Raw genomic sequence first — 16,460 nt, forward strand, 5'->3', positions numbered from 1 at the left:
TTAAACTACAGGAATTTTGGCTTATTTCTCCTGTATCACTGATCAGTGAACAAGCCGTTAGTGTTAAAAAAACCAATGGGACAATTCAATTGTGTGCCGATTTTAAATCCACAATCAACGCCCAGAGTGAGCTGGAAGTTTATGGATTCAATTCCATTGAGCAGTTATTGGCGAGTTTCGCTGGTGGACACTACTTTTGAAGATTCTATTGCGAGACACCTATCTGTAGTTGCACCTCGATGCTGAGTGACAGCAGTTGCTCATTGTTAACTCGCCGTTTGGCATCTGCAACTTTATACCATGCTACTTTTGGCGTCGTGTCATCTCCAGAAATTTTTCAGGATTTTATTGAGCAGAGATTTCCCCTTATTCCGAACTGCGCAACTTAATTGATGATCTAATTGTCACAGTGGCACCAGGGAAGAACATTTTCCAAAACTTACAGGCAGTGTTTCAGGCGCTGTAGTACAGTGGTATGCATTGTAATTAGGAGAACTGTGGGTTTTTTGCCGCCTGTGTCAATTATTTAAGTCATGTCTTAAGTGGAGGGCATTAAACCAATAGATGACCACTTTTCATCAACTGATAAGTCTCGGTCCATCAGATCTCGAAGGAGTTGCAGTCTTTCCTCAGCTACACTATAACAAATTCACACGAGAAGCGTTTGGAGATCTCATTACCTCTCACAAGGGGAGGCCGCCAATTGTGAAATTCAGATTCGATTCATACTGCGCATAATAAAAGCTCATGGCCAGAGGTGTAATGTGGCAAAGCACCAAGATGCACTTCTCAGCCGTTGTCGAGAAAATCGACAGTTAAAAGAAACCGTTGCGGTGAAATACTCTCTACGATTAGTAATTTTCTACAGCGTGGTGGTGGAGCGGTAAGCGCTCGGGTTCGTAATCCGAAGGTCGCCGGACCGAATCTCGCGCCATGCAACTTTTTTTTTAGTATTTGTTTTTTGTAATTCATATATATATATATATATATATATATATATATATATATATATAATTCCCGGCAATCAGTTGCAACAATTATGCATATAATAAGTTGTTGAAAGTCGTTTGTCGTGGAAAAACTGGCGACTTCGAACATCATTATGTTTTCCGCAAACAAAGTTGTATTTCACAAATGTTATTAATTGTCTTCATAATGTTAACCACGTATAGTTAACGGAAGACGTAGAAACGAATACGTATAGCGTAAGTCAAACGTTCGAATTAGAATAGAGACCCCACGAACACAAACTTGCTGTGGCAGGTATGAAATATAAACTCCGTTACTCGTTCGTTACGCTTGAAGGACAGATGTTGAATGGGCCGAAACGAGCCGCCCCATAACAGCGTAGTTGCCTGCTAACTTCGAAAGAAGGTAGATGCGGTCCCTAGCGCAAATTATAACATCGTCGAAAATCAGTGCGGACGGGACTGCTTTGGTACACCCTGTTAAACAAACAGAAAAATGGAGGCGGTACAATTGGAGAGCGATCCACCTTCACCAACATGCATAAGCAATTTATTAATAGTTTATATATATATATATATATATATATATATATATATATTTGAATTGCAAAAAACTAATAATAAAAAATATTGCATGGCGTGAGATTCGATCCGGCGACCTTCGGCTTACGAACCCCAGAGCTTACCGCTGCGCTATCACGCTGTAGAAAATCATTAATCGTAGAGAGTATTTCACCGCAACGGTTTCTTTTAACTGTCGATTTTCTCGACAATAGCTGAGAAGTGCATCTTGGTGCTTTGCCACATTACACCTCTGGCCATGAGCTTTTATTATGCGCAGTATGAATCGAATCTGAATTTCACAATTTGCGGCCTCCCCTTGTCAGTCAGCTTCGTAAGACTGACTAACTGGCCAGACGCTTGTCAGTGAGTTTTTATGTTTCTGTACTGCTCCCTGACTTGCTGCCTTTGATCCAAAGAAAATCTTAATACTTGTCACTGATCCATCGCAGTATGGGTTTGGTGCTGTACTGACAGAAATCCAGTCAGAGACGAAAACCCGACTGCTTTCACATCTAATACCCGCACCTCAGACCAAAAGAATTACTCCCAGGTAGAGAAAGAGACTCTGACAATAGTCCGTGGTGTTTAAAAGTTTTGCATTTTCCTGTATGGCTCCGAATTTCACTTGTTCATGGATCATAAATCCTAAGGCTGGACTCCCTGACAAAACGGTTCAGGGATGCAGCGTCAGGCTTTACTCTTTGGCAATTATTTTTACGATATCCATTTTTGCTGATACATTGTCCAAATTGCCCCTGAGTTCGATAGAGAGGAAACAATTTGTATTGAGATTGACGATGCTTTGGATACAGTCTACAAGACTTTCCCATCACCGCCCAAGAATTAGCAGTAGCCACATGTCACAATGAGTGTTGCCTAGCGTTGTTGCTGCGGTTCAGTCTGGATGGTCCAAACGCCTTCCTGAGGACGCCAACCACATTTTCGACGGAATTTCAGAATGAAAAGGCAGCTCAATGTGATCAGGCAATGTTATACGTCAGGGAATGCTGTTGATTACGACAGAGGATGACAAGTGCCACATTGTAGTTTGGCCTTCACTCCGCCAGACGTCCTAAAGTCTGGGGAATGTCTTGTATGAATGGGAATGTCTCGTATGAAAGCATTATATCAATGGCATGATCACTGGCCTTCGGTAAGCACCTATATCGAATATGCTGTGGGGCAGTGTCATGTCTATTCAGTGAACCAAGTGGCCTCTCCCTAGAAGTTTTTGCTGCGGCTTCACTGAGCTCAGCCATAGAATAGAGTACAAGTGAAATTTGCTGGTCCTATTCTTGGAGAGATGTGGATGATCCTGGTTGAGTCCCTGTCCAGCATCCCCTATATAGCACATACGTCCACCAAAAAAGAGCGATCCACCATCAGGGCGCGCACGACTGTTTTTGTGACAGAAGATGCACCAGCCTAGTTGGTCTCTGATAATGGTTCGCAGTACATGGCGTCAGACTTTCAAGAGTACTGTTGGCCCAGTGATATCCAGCACCTGACGGCTGCTCACCTGATCCAGGATCCACTTCGGAGACAGAGCAATTAGTCAGGACATTTAAGACACACACAGCTCCACCCCAGCAAAAGGGCCTAGTCCGGCTAAGCTCCAGCGTGGACAACAGCCTCTTATTTTGCTGAGTACCTCGCGCCCTACGCCCCACCGCAGGCAGTCATGTTTTATACTCTGTTCCCAGAAGAGCGTATTGGTTTGAATCTGCAATTATGGATGTCGACTGGGGTGGACTAAAAGTGTGACAGTCCAGCACACGTGTGGGAAAACTTTTGAAGTCGCGATCGGGGACAATAGGTGCAAGGGACACAGCAACCAGTTATGGCCGCGACGTGAGCATAGCCAGCTGTCTCCTCAGGAATCAAATATAGGGCATTCAACCTGTACGGACGATGTAAGTATTTCCCCTCAGATTATAAGGCAACAGGACTCACTACTCCACACCGTGCTTGTTACTTCAGGTCAACACGGCGTTCATCTTATTGTACAGGGAGAGCAGCTAATTTAGGTTCATCTGCTCCCTCTGACCCCACTTCAGCAGTCCGTTGAACATGTCAAAGAAGATTTGGTCGTATTTTGAGCTTCCCTTGGCTCTGGTGGCCACACCTGAGAATGCTGACGCCCAGATGGAACCACTGGCCAGGCTGCCAGCATGTCTCTCTCCCTTCCTTTGACAGAGACCTGTGCATAGACCTGTGCCCATTAAATAGATGTGGGTGGGGTGAATTTGATATCCGCATCCGCCTATAATGCCATGGCAACGGAGGACGCAGAACTAGCGAAGATGGTCACTAACGAACAGGTCATGGGAGCTGCCAGTACGGCGCACCCACGCCACTTGTGCTGGAGAGTATCACTTGTTTCCAAGCAGAGAAGTTAAGGCGGCCGTCGACTCTCGACAGTTGTGTTTCTGCGGATGTTCTGCCACAGTTAAAAGTTTGCGTATTTAGGGGTATTCCCTTTCTCTAGTTGCTCTCTTGTTACATTACATGTTCTGTTGACGTTCAGGTTCGTATTTGGTTTTCATTGGTTTAGCTCTTTGGACGTTTGGACTCTCGCTGTTGGCAACTTTGTAGAGTCCAGATACGCTAAGAATAAACCCAAGCCACTCCATTATTGTCGTTTCCTGCCAGGTTTCCATGTGGCCTCAATATTCGAAATCTGCTGTTCCAGTTGACCCACGCTCCCTGAGAGAACTACTCTTCATTTGCTTTTAGAATCTTCCTTTCTTTTGTAATATGTTTTGGACTCTGTGCCAATTTTTATGAAACACTACCTTAATAGCTGCCGACTCCGACTCGTCACTCCAGCCCTCGCTCTTGTCACTATCGTTCGTCACTGTTCGCTTTTATCCACTGTTCCTTCAAAATTGGCACAGTAACCCGTGTTTTTTCTTGACTATTCACAGCTCAATGATCTCTGTGTCCAGTGACTTCGGTTCTTTGTGTAACAAATTGCACCACGGATTACCTCATCAAATGGGAAGTAGTTTGATCTCTCCACACTCATAAGCAAAACTGCCAACTATCCTTTGTAGCTCCCTCCACCTGTCATTCTCTTGGCTACAGTTCGTCGTCATACACGGTCGGCCATTCTTCGCAAACATCGTCGTCGTTAGCGCATGGTGCTCGTAATAATTCGTCTATCAGTTTCCTTAAATCTAGTCGAAATAGCGTAGGCCCTTTATCATCCATCCCGTTGTAGCCCTTGTAATCACCTTCTCCTGACTCCGACTCATTATACATCTGGTCTCCCCACTGATCGCTGTCGTCATCTTCGGTGCTAATTTCCTCTTCCGTTGAGATCGTCCTCCTGATTTTTCAACAGATGAATTCCTCGTACCTCGTCTTTCCCTTTTGTAACAATATTATTTCTGGGGTCGGCCTACCTAAACCTGCTTAACTGGGAATGATTGCTTCCTGATTCTTATCTACATCAATTAAGGATTCCAATTCACTCTGATTTGCGAACGTGAATGACTCGCGTATTCGACACAATCCTTCTGCTTGTTCAGTTTTGCTATACGTTTGCTCTGGGTTCTGGTTTCATCATTCACGTGCGCCGTCGGCATTGTTTTGCCATGGCTCGTGAGCTGCTGAAGACCCTACAATGCTTCCCTCTTCCCCTCATTTGTTTCACGAATGTAACAATTACTGAACTTGTAAGACGTCGTGGTCTCCTGACGTTCATTGCTTACATATTTCGCCCTCACAATCATATTCCGCACATCAAGACGCTTCATTCGAACCCAAACTCGATAAGATAAAGTCAATGTTGTATGAATTCATGTAAACGATATGCAAATAACTAATAAATCGCAAGTGCGCACCGTGGTTGAAATACTCGAGCCTGGCGTACACACATACATTCCAGACAAGATGGTCACAGGAGCTTTTAGTTCGAGAGGGGCAACCACACGCCAGGAGGACAGTCCCAACCCATCTACGTTGGCCGGTGGACGCCCGTGGAGCAGACAGCGTTCGCCCGAGGGAAAGGAGGAACGACCCATGTTTGGCTTAAAAGCAAATTCCGCTACAGTGTGTGGGAGCGACCAGCCTATGCATCCTTTACACATAGCACGCAGTTTCTGAGATTTTCACAGGGAGACAGCAAACGCCAAACGCCGATACTACAGATTTCCGGATTGGTCGCCTTAAACGAAACGTAATTCTCCCGTTTTAGAAGAGCAATGCTGATTGGAAGGCGATATTTCTGACGCCTTGAGCCGAAGGAATAATGGAAGAGACCGAAAGATATACCCCCTCACGTCTGGCGTGGAGAGGCACCGTTCCGTTGTCGCTCTTGGAGCGAGGAACAAGTCTTTCCTCAGTACTTCACCTCTGTCGAGAGCGAATCGAAGTGCGACTCAGTATTGAGTCCTTGCGATTAAACGTTGTTCACTGTGTTGGCCGACACACTTATTGTGCGGTGTGAATGGACAGAGTTCTAGTTAAACGCCTGCGAGCGAATTTTTGAGTGGCATCGCGGTGGACTGGTTATCTGACTGGTGTACCACACCAATAGTTAGACTAGGGGCGGATAGGAGTCCTTGACTCCATCAAGGCGTAGGGAGAGTTTGATTGGTGAAGGTCAATCCAGATAGAACGAGAGTTATCTTATTTGTCAGCAGGGAGGGGCGCAAACAGCAGTCATCGCAGCTTACAGTATTGTGCGCTACAGCTATTGCGAGCCCCATATTTCCTCCACAACAGTACGCTTCACTGCATTTCACACGCGACAGCCTCGAGCGTACCTAGCGGCATTCTAAATGATAATTATTCAAGTTGAGTAGGCGCGCCTCTCAGCCATTCTGCCAAGTTAATAACAATCTTAAACTTTGTATAGAAATTTCATTAGCGAATCTTATCCTTGAGAGGTAACTTCACATTCCGAAAAGAACCTGGATATAACTTGTTCAATTCATAACTAAAAAAAATGGTTCAAATGGCTCTGAGCACTATGGGGCTCAACTGCTGTGTTCATCAGTCCCCTAGAACTTACAACTACTTAAACCTAACTAACCTAAGGACATCACACACATCCATGCCCGAGGCAGGATTCGAACCTGCGACCGGAGCAGCAGCGCGGCTCCGGACTGGAGCGCCTAGAACCGCACGACCACCGCGGCCGGCCATAACTAAAAGTTCCATTGTGATTTCTCAGAGTTTTTGCAAAATAAATAATAATTTTCGTTAGTTTCATGTTTTTCTTACACTAACTAGCACTACCCCAGTACCCAAGTATCCCACTAGTTACGTAATAAATTTTTGTGATTTTTTGTGTCATTTCCTTACAGCGGACGACTCCAGAAGATATTTATTGCTGAAAGATTATCAGGCATTTCTCTTTAGAACGTTAGGAGCGTCTGTCTGACTTGTTGTTGGTTGGTTGGTTGTTTTTGGGGAAGGAGACCAGACAGCGAGGTCATCGGTCTCATCGGATTAGGGAAGGACGGGGAAGGAAGTCGGCCGTGCCCTTTGAAAGGAACCATCCCGGCATTTGCCTGGAGCGATTTAGGGAAATAACGGAAAACCTAAATCAGGATGGCCGGACGCGGGATTGAACCGTCGTCCTCCAGAATACGAGTCCAGTGTCTAACCACTGCGCCACCTCGCTCGGTGGTCTGTCTGACTTTTGTAGCAGTGTGGGGGTGGACATTGCATCTTGCAGGAGCCACAGGGTAAAGGGTACATCTCAGATTAATCCGTTGCGCAGAATAACAGAATGGCAGATCAACCCCACGCTCACAAACTGTTTCACTGGCGCCTGGTACGATCGGAGTCCTCATCATTTCAGACCGAGAGAAGTTCACCCGCTGTGGCCACCAACTCCAATCTTTCTGACACTTTCTCTATTTCTACATTGTTGAGCTTGATTACTCATGTCCCGTATTTGTGTGCTATCCATGGGTACCGCATCACTTCGCGCTGCGAGTTCACTTTCAGTTTTCTCTGCCGTTTTGGCTGGCTATCTTCTTGCCTCAGAAACGTTTCCATTTACCTCAGAAAGATTATTTCCTACAGGAACCTCTTTATTTACTTCTACGTCCCATTGATTTACTGTGTCAAGGTCCGACCAAACTTCAGCTGACTCTCTTCGAATTTCTTGGAAAGCGCCTTTGATGTCTAAGATATACCCTAGACTCGCGCTTTGCTTCTCACTAGCGACCTTCTGCGCATTTTTTTTTTTCCTTACCTCAGGGCTCTGTGCCTCAATGTTCTTCCGTATTTCGACACCTTATGCCCTCTGCTTGTCATATTCCGCAGTCAGATCAAGTATCGCACTCAGCAAATTTCGCATTTTGTATTTGAAGATGTAGAATCATATTCTGGGACCCATAGAAGCCCAAGGCAGGGGACAGGTGTGCCTCTAACCTATATGGTTTTTAAATGTGCGGGATCAGAGGCTTCTGATATCTGACAGCCTGCGGGGACGGGCATGCCTGTTGCTCACTGGCACAATGTTCCAGGACGAAACTGAGGACCATTAGGCTCTCGGTTAACAGGAATGTTTGGGACCTGATAATATGTTACTTGACTGTGGTCGACATTGTTCTACAGAACTGCTTTGTTTTCCGAAAACTGCTCTTCCTCGAATCAGTGGCGTACCTTTCCTTGCTTTCCCTTGAAAATGGACCTTGATTCCTAGTGGACCATTATGCCTACTACACCTGTTGACTGCGAAGGCCTAGTCCTTTGCACATCAGAGCCGAAATACACAAGAAATACTCAGCTGTCCTACCGAGTGAATTTATTAGATGGAATCCAGCACTAATCTGTACTTTTAACTGATAATCTTCCTCCTGCCACACAAAAACTTTTGTCCCTCAAAGGCTACACAAAAACAACAAAAAATATTAGAACACCAACAACACCGTAAAGCAATGCTACAGTTCAATGCTACTAATCACTATGCAACTAGGGATTGCGTAACTTCTGGAATACAACTTTACAAACTATACACTTCACTTAACCTAACTACTGATCAAAAGTTCCGCAACATTGCAGATCCTGGCATGTGTCACCTGACAAAAGGTTGCTGTTCTGTCCTGATTCAGGATCCCCTTTCTTTTCTTTTCTATTTGCCACTGTCATGAAATGTCGCGTGAGAGCGATAATGAACGAAGCAACGTAATAACCACCAAATTCTTCGTAAGAGCCTCACATTTACATCAAACAAGCGAAACTTCAACACAAAGGAACACAAGAAATGGAAATTGGCGTCACATGTGAACGAAACAAGCCGCAGAAACTGTGAGCAATCTGTTGGAGGAACATCCACAACTGAGCATTATACCAGAGGTTTAAAATACCGCTACACTTGTAAGGTTCTTTTATTTAGAACACGACCGGTTTCGGCGTCTTATACGCCCACCTTGTGGTGTTATTAGTTCGTGCTGTGACTCCGAGCGTAGCGGTGGACTAGTTCAGGACGTGGTGTATTACCAGCGAAAGCAGAGCACGAAGTCACAGCACGAACTAACAAAACTGAAGATGGGCGTATAATAGCCAGAAACGGGTTCGTATTCTAAATAAAAGAAGCTTACGGCTGTAGCGGCATTTTCAACCTCTGGTTTACAAACTATGTTTAACACAGTGATGGATACCCTACTGCTCACCACTGATTCTCAAAGTACTAATGTCTTCCCTGGTTTGGCTGTATTATTAATTCTTAATATTCAAAGAGCGGCTTAGCGAACCTGCGGCATGATAACATTATCATCCTGGAAAAAAATTTCAGAGATAATTTACAAAATTCTTCACATACAGATTTAGGTATCGATCTTGTCATTCATTTCGCTCGGATTTTTTAAAGATCTTATCAACTACTAGACTGACTTTTCGATCCATGGGAACACACACATGCCTGGCAAGCAAGCAGAAAGGAAGCTAATCTTTGAGATATTTTATCCTGAATAAGTTCCGAAAGAGTTTTAGTAATTTTGGAGTTTCGTTGAAGTAACTCAGTAAACACCTACATCGGTATACGAAATCACTTAATCGATCCTATACCATTTAACAAATACTAGGAGGGCTCATAAGAACACATCTTACTCACTTTGTGGTCACTGCTTCTCTATGTTCTTCAAGCCTTTCAGAAAGCCACGTTAGTCACCATTTGACTGTTGCGTCTTTACAGGGGGGAGGCCAATCAAACTAACTGCCTCTGCCTCCAGACTCACCCAATCCGGTGGGCGCCAGGAAACCGCCAAAAATGTTTGGTCTTGTTCCCACTGAAGCCTACCGGAAAAAATTCGAACAGTAAAGTCTGGGGAATTTCCACACTATCTTACATGTGCCCTAATTTGGCCAGTCCTAGAGCGTTACTTTTAAAAGAGCGAGAAGCTCATTGTCTGTAGCCAGTTTATGAATCGAAACTCCCCAACCCAGCCACAGCAGAAGCAGTACTACCTGCTCTTAAAATAGTGACTGCCAACCAACCATTACCAGTACTTAAAGTACCATTGTTATTAATACTAAAATTGAATACACTTCCTACAAAATCAGAAAGACAATCAAAGATAGAGATAGGGCAAATACTTTCAGTACATTTTTAGCGACTCTGACTCCATTGCCACTCTTCACTTCAACATTCTCAATAGTCTTGTAACCGGCAATGCCCGTCGATGTCTGTAATGTGTTCTCTTGTAAATGGGCAGAAGCTAAGTGTGAAAAATAGGATTCAACTGAAAATTACAGAGCCTCTACAAAGAAGAAATACGAAAATATACTCACTAGTTGCAAATAGATCCACAATTACTCAATCATCCTAACGTTTTAGAGGCTATTATTGAAGGTAAATATGGTTAAATGATGGCACAGATTGCTGACGTGAAATATAGTGAGATGAAATTAATGAACAATGGTTCCTAGACAATCTTTCTGCCAGATTTCATTTTATGTCAACAAAAAACAGCAGATTAACATGCTAGATTAACTGAAAGCAATTTAAATGCTCCTGAGAAACATTATAAGAAAGGGAGGCTGATACAGTACCCTTTCAAAAGAAAAACAAGAAACATGTAATAAGGCATGAAAATATGAAGTATACATCTGCTTATAAGGTCCATGCTGCACTAATGTCAAAATTATATGGGACATATCGTCGCAGAAAGTAGTTCCTATTTATCGGCTCTGAGCTAGGTTTTCTTAAGTTTTCGTGTTCCCCATTATCAGCTGGGCTGGTTTTTGCCTGATCTTACACGGGTCATTACTCGCACAATATATTAAAAATCCACTTGTGTCTCCTAAACACAGTAACTGCACGTTTGACAACACGATGGCAGTTTGGGAGTGAGAGGAAACATGAATAACCAGCTTCGTGATATTGTTTACCGCACAAAATGAGATGGAACCATTCTTATTCCAATAAGATCAAACTCAGCGGTGGCCAAATGTCCAATATCCATTCTCATATTGTTGGCAGGTAGTCCCCACATTTGGCAGCCACAGGTTCGAAGTTCAGAAGGTTTGGCCACTGCTCGCAGAGGAATGCGAAGCTTTCCGATACATGACGATTGTTGCTATGTAAGCGAAGCACGTCGTTCCGACTTCCCCGTTCGCCCTCTGCAGCCATCAGAAAGATGTGCGTGTAGTAGAGGCTCGCTACTTCTGACTATCTTATGATCAAATGAGGGTATTTTTCTTCGCGGATGATTACAGCTTTAATCTGAAAAGTGCCATAATGCGTGCTTTGATTTGGTGAGAATAAAACACGAAAATTAGTTATCCGACAATGTGTAAAGAGTGTCGAATGAGGCAGTATGTGTGGGTTGCCATACAGATAATTTACGTCCTTGTCTTTTTTTATTTGAAGCTATGTGTAATCTCAGTAACAGGTGGCAGTTCTGTTCCATTCTGTCTAGGCTGTCTGACAGGTCGCCACACGTGAAGAACAACTGACACACTGAATGAATGTTTCGATATTCTTAACCGAATACAGAGCAGTTTCAGATGGCTATCTCCCTGATTCGTGTCATTGCTGTTACTTTCCCAGTCAATCGGTTGTCGACAGCAGCTTTGCCAGGTGTTGCATTTCCTTCCAATGAAGCTCTTTCACAGACGTCAACAGTTTAAAATGCAGAATTACTCATTTATTAAACTGACCGATTTCGCCAAGTATAATCGGCCACAGTAATATTATGAGCACCATTTGGCTGCAGCTGGCAGCGTGGTCACAACGGAAACAACTGCAACGGATGCAGCTGTTCACTACTGTAGCTAAATGGTGCTTATAATCTTCAAATGACCGAGTATACGTGCCGATACCGGTCAATTTAATAAATGAGGTATTCTGCGATTTCAACTGTTTTAACTAACTGATCATCAGGAATAGATCGCTGTTACCTCCTAACTGGTATGCCCCCGGTAGCTGAGTGCTCAGCGCGACAGAAAGTCAATCCTATGGGTCCGAGTTCAATTCCCGGCTGGGTCGGAGATTTTCTCCGCTCAGGAACTGGGTGTTATATTGTCCTAATCATCATCATTCCATCCCCATCGACGCGCAAGTCGTCGAAGTGGTGTCAAATCGAAAGACTTGCACCCGATGAACGGTCTACCCGACAGGAGGCCCTAGTCACATGACATTTTATTTATTTACCTCCTAACCATGTTGTTCAAAATTATGAAGTTCAAATATCGCTCAATCGATTCTATTTCTGATCGCAGGAACAGACTTCATATTGGCGATATTTCTGGTATACCTAAATTACAAAAAAAAAAAAAAAAAAAAAAAAAAGGCTCCGAGCACTATGGGACTCAACTGCTGAGGTCATTAGTCCCCTAGAACTTAGAACTTGTTAAACCTAACTAACCTAAGGACATCACAATCATCCAGGCCCGAGGCAGGATTCGAACCTGCGACCGTAGCGGTCTTGCGGTTCCAGACTGCAGCGCCTTTAACCGCACGGCCACTTCGGCCGGCCCTAAATTACACATCTACCTTGTTCATTAAAGGTGTGTTCACAAAGTAACGAAAAATTTTGTAATACAATGAATTTATTGTCTTTGTATTGGTAAACATGCATGAAGTATGCATGTCAAGTGTTAGTGATGTTGCATACTTAGTCGGCTGTTAGCTGTAGAAAAGATTAATAGTGATTTGATATTTTCGACATTTATTTCTTCGTTATAAAATGGATTATAGAGGGCGATAAACTGCAGCAAAGTGTCTAACATGCTATGTATTCGTTCTGATGAGTGAAACAAAGGTTTACGAGTGGTATAACGTCGATAATATGATCGGGAAGTTGTTGAAGATGACGAGCGTACTGGACGTCCCAACACATCAACGGATAAATACAGAAAATAGTGGAAGAAATTATTATGTATCATCATCGTATCACAGTCCCCAAACCCATTGATGATGGTAATGTAGCAGCTAGCTATGATATGCCAATTTTTCGGATGCTTTGGATGCAAAGCGGATGACAACAAAGTTTGTTCGAAGATAGACGAATTTCGAACAAAAAAAAGTGACAAAAACGATGTGGTCAGAGGTCGTTAGATGAGGTCAACAACGATATGGAACTAATGAACGTGCGACAACGGATATGACCTCGAAACTAAGGCTTAAGGCGCCTCCTCACAGTTCGTTGCATGTTCGTGAATTTTGTGCCAAAAACAATTATGTGATGCCCCAAACTCCTTATTTGTCGGACAGACCTTATAACCTTTTTCTGCTCCCAAAAATAAAGAAAGTCTTAAAGAATCGTCGTTTTACAAACAATGTATTGAAACCGCATCGCTGAGGGAGTCAAAATGGGTTCGGAAAACAGAGCCCGAGAAGTGTTTCGGGAACGTGAAAAATGCTGATTTAAATCTACAGCACGTAATGAAAGTGTTTGAAGGGATTACGTTGATGTGGTAGTGTAAATAAAATTCTTTGCGTAAAACAAAGATGTTGGTTACCTTTATAACACGCCTCATAACAATCGCCTTACGAATCACAATAAAAATTCTTTCTCTGTATTGCGTGATGGTTAATTTTTGGCTAACCTTAACCATATCCTACTATTAGCTATTTTTATATTTTTTTATATTCAGTGAATTATATAGACAGATGTGTATTTTCAAGCATCCAGCAGAATATTTTGCGTACAAAAAATAGTTCGAACATTTACGTCTCTCTCCGTCATGAATTTACAGCATAATTTTACTGAAAGGATGGACTGGTTGGTAGTACAAATCCTGACTCATCAACAGATCGCCCGTTTGCTAATGAAAGGAAGTGTTGGAGTAGAAATTGTAGAGGCAGATCAAGGTACGACAGTAGGTTGTAGGTTGCACTAGTTATGCAAATATAAAACGCGTGGATAGGATTCAATTGTCTAGAGAGATAACCATGATTTCTGCAGTTTTTATAATTTATTTATGTTTTTTGAACTACATTCAGCTATGAATATCGTTAATACCTTGCCAATATGCAAACTTATGACACTGTATGTTCAGATACCATTTTAGATCCACCCTTAAATGGTGATCACTTTCTTAATTTAGGAGCAAGACGCTGTTATCTTCAAGCAGAACCACGCCTACGGATAAGCAATGGCATTGACACCATTTCTCCTTGTGTGTCACTAACTGGCAACGTACCAGTATTTAACGGCAAATTGAGACGAATGTTCATGGCCTACGCTGACATAATCACCCCATAGAATCATTTAGTCTTCGTATGTAAGCCATTAACAGAGAGTAGTCCCTTCGGGGCAATTTATGGACACATTGAGATCGCCGGCGCTGGAGGTAGCTCCCTCCGTATCACAGTGCAGCGCGCCTTACCAACAAAAAGAGGCCCTCCATTCGTTTCCTCTGCTTTGATGAGAAGCGCACCCTTCGTGCGACCACTCTGTGCAGCGAGCCTGCAGGAAAAGCGCACCCTTTCCCCCTCGTCGGGCGCCTGCTGTTACGCGGGAGCGCCAAGTGCTTTCACGCCCGAATACCGCAGCAAATTTCATAATGGCATTTAACTGAAATTTATGTCATACCCGCGCGAGGTTTGCACACAGAATTTATCGCTTCACCGCACTTGTGCGGTTTCGCTTTAATATCGGCGTAGGGGAGTGTAAAAATTGTGTGCCTAGCCCTTCAGCGGAGGAAAACAAATATTAAGGACTCGTCCGGCTACCACTATTATGTGTAAATCGTCCCCACGACTGCGGTCTAAACACGTGCAGCCATTTCGTTTTACGTATGCGTAAATGCGTGCACAATGCACCGTCAGACACTGCGGCGAGAACTCTACGCTGGCCACCGATGCCGACGACACAAACTTCTGCCGATCTCTATCTCTTTCGGTTCTCTTTTCGCGTTTTCTCCCATCTTTTTCCCCCTAACACTCTTCCACCTCGTGTTCCCCCCGTTTCGGTCCTGTTGCGCAATAGCAGGAAAGTTCTATCTTCCCTAGGGGGCTATATCGAAGTTTTTAAGCCAGTGATATACAAGCTGGGTAATGTAACTCGAGGAGAAAATTGGCGTAATAAAGTGGAAATTGTTTTCTGGACTGGTTCGGTAAACTGTCGGACGAGCGCAGTGCTGGATCGTTAAGCTCCGCCTATAAGGATGTTATCCGCTTTTTAATGAAGAGATAATATTTTAGCTCTCGGGCAATTTTGTTCTTCGCCATAAAAAAAGCCCTCATCCTTAGCGATCGGTTACATGGCCGTCATGTAACTGGTGAGCCACCATTAAAAATGATCATATAGCTGTTGAGAACAGTAAACTACCACTAACTATATTTGTTTTAGGTGTGTTCTTTGATACATTAATTATTTTCGACTGACAGGCGTGAATGAAGTAGCTTGTATACTTCGCGGAGCACAATACGTAACTGCCACTGGATCAATAGGCGCGTATACACACGCATACACACACAAACACACACACACACACACACACACACACACACACACACAAACACACACACACACACACACTCACACACACACACACAAACACAAAACACGTAGACACATGCGCACATACAAAAGGAGGTCGTGGGATGGCTACGAATACATATCTTATAAACACCATACACTAGGAACTTTGGGCAGAGAGTTACTGTGAACAGCGATAGGATTATTTTTGTCACAGTCGAGAGTAAATCAACGCCAACAGTGATATTTCAGGTATACACGTCGTCAAAACAAGCAGAAGACGAAACACAGAGAATATATATAGGAAACAGAACGAGTATGTAAAGGAAGACGAAAATCTAGAAATGATGTGGGTCTGGAATACTGCAGTAAGGGAGGAAATAGAAAAAGAATACTTTAGTAAGAGAAGAAATAGAAAAAGAGAATGTGAAATAGGAGTTGAAGGGGAGAACGACTAATTCAGTTCTGCAATAAATTTTCGGTAGTAATAATCAATAGACTGCTCAAAATCACAACAAGAAGAAAAATACCTGGAATCAGTCTGGTGACGCAGGGAAGTCCCTGCTGTATTACATCCTGGTCAGACAGAGGTTTCAAAATAAGATATCGGATTGTATGCCCAGCACACGATATATGATCGGATCTTAATTTAGTAGTGATGAAGACCAGGCAGATGTTCAAGAGAATTCCCCTGAAGAAACAGTGTGTAAAGACCGGGGATGCTCAAATACTGAAAAATCATGACATGCATTTCACGGTCTTTAAGGCTGTAGATGTGATGACAGAGAATTCCTCAGTTGTAGTTCAGCGGAAGAGGAATGGACATCTCTAAAAATTGCAGTCACAAAAGTTGCAGAGAGCGATATTGGTGTACGGAAAGTAACTGGGACGAAACCTAGGGTAAAGTCAGAAATGCAGTAATTGATCGACGAAAGAAGCAAGTATAAAAATTATCAGGAAAAGACGGGTACACAGTAGTATGTCACTTAGAAATGAAATAAACAGGTACTGTAGGAAAGCTAAAGCGAAACTGTCG

This window comes from Schistocerca serialis, chromosome 6 (genome assembly GCF_023864345.2).
Source record: "Schistocerca serialis cubense isolate TAMUIC-IGC-003099 chromosome 6, iqSchSeri2.2, whole genome shotgun sequence".
NCBI classification, from domain to species: domain Eukaryota; kingdom Metazoa; phylum Arthropoda; class Insecta; order Orthoptera; family Acrididae; genus Schistocerca; species Schistocerca serialis.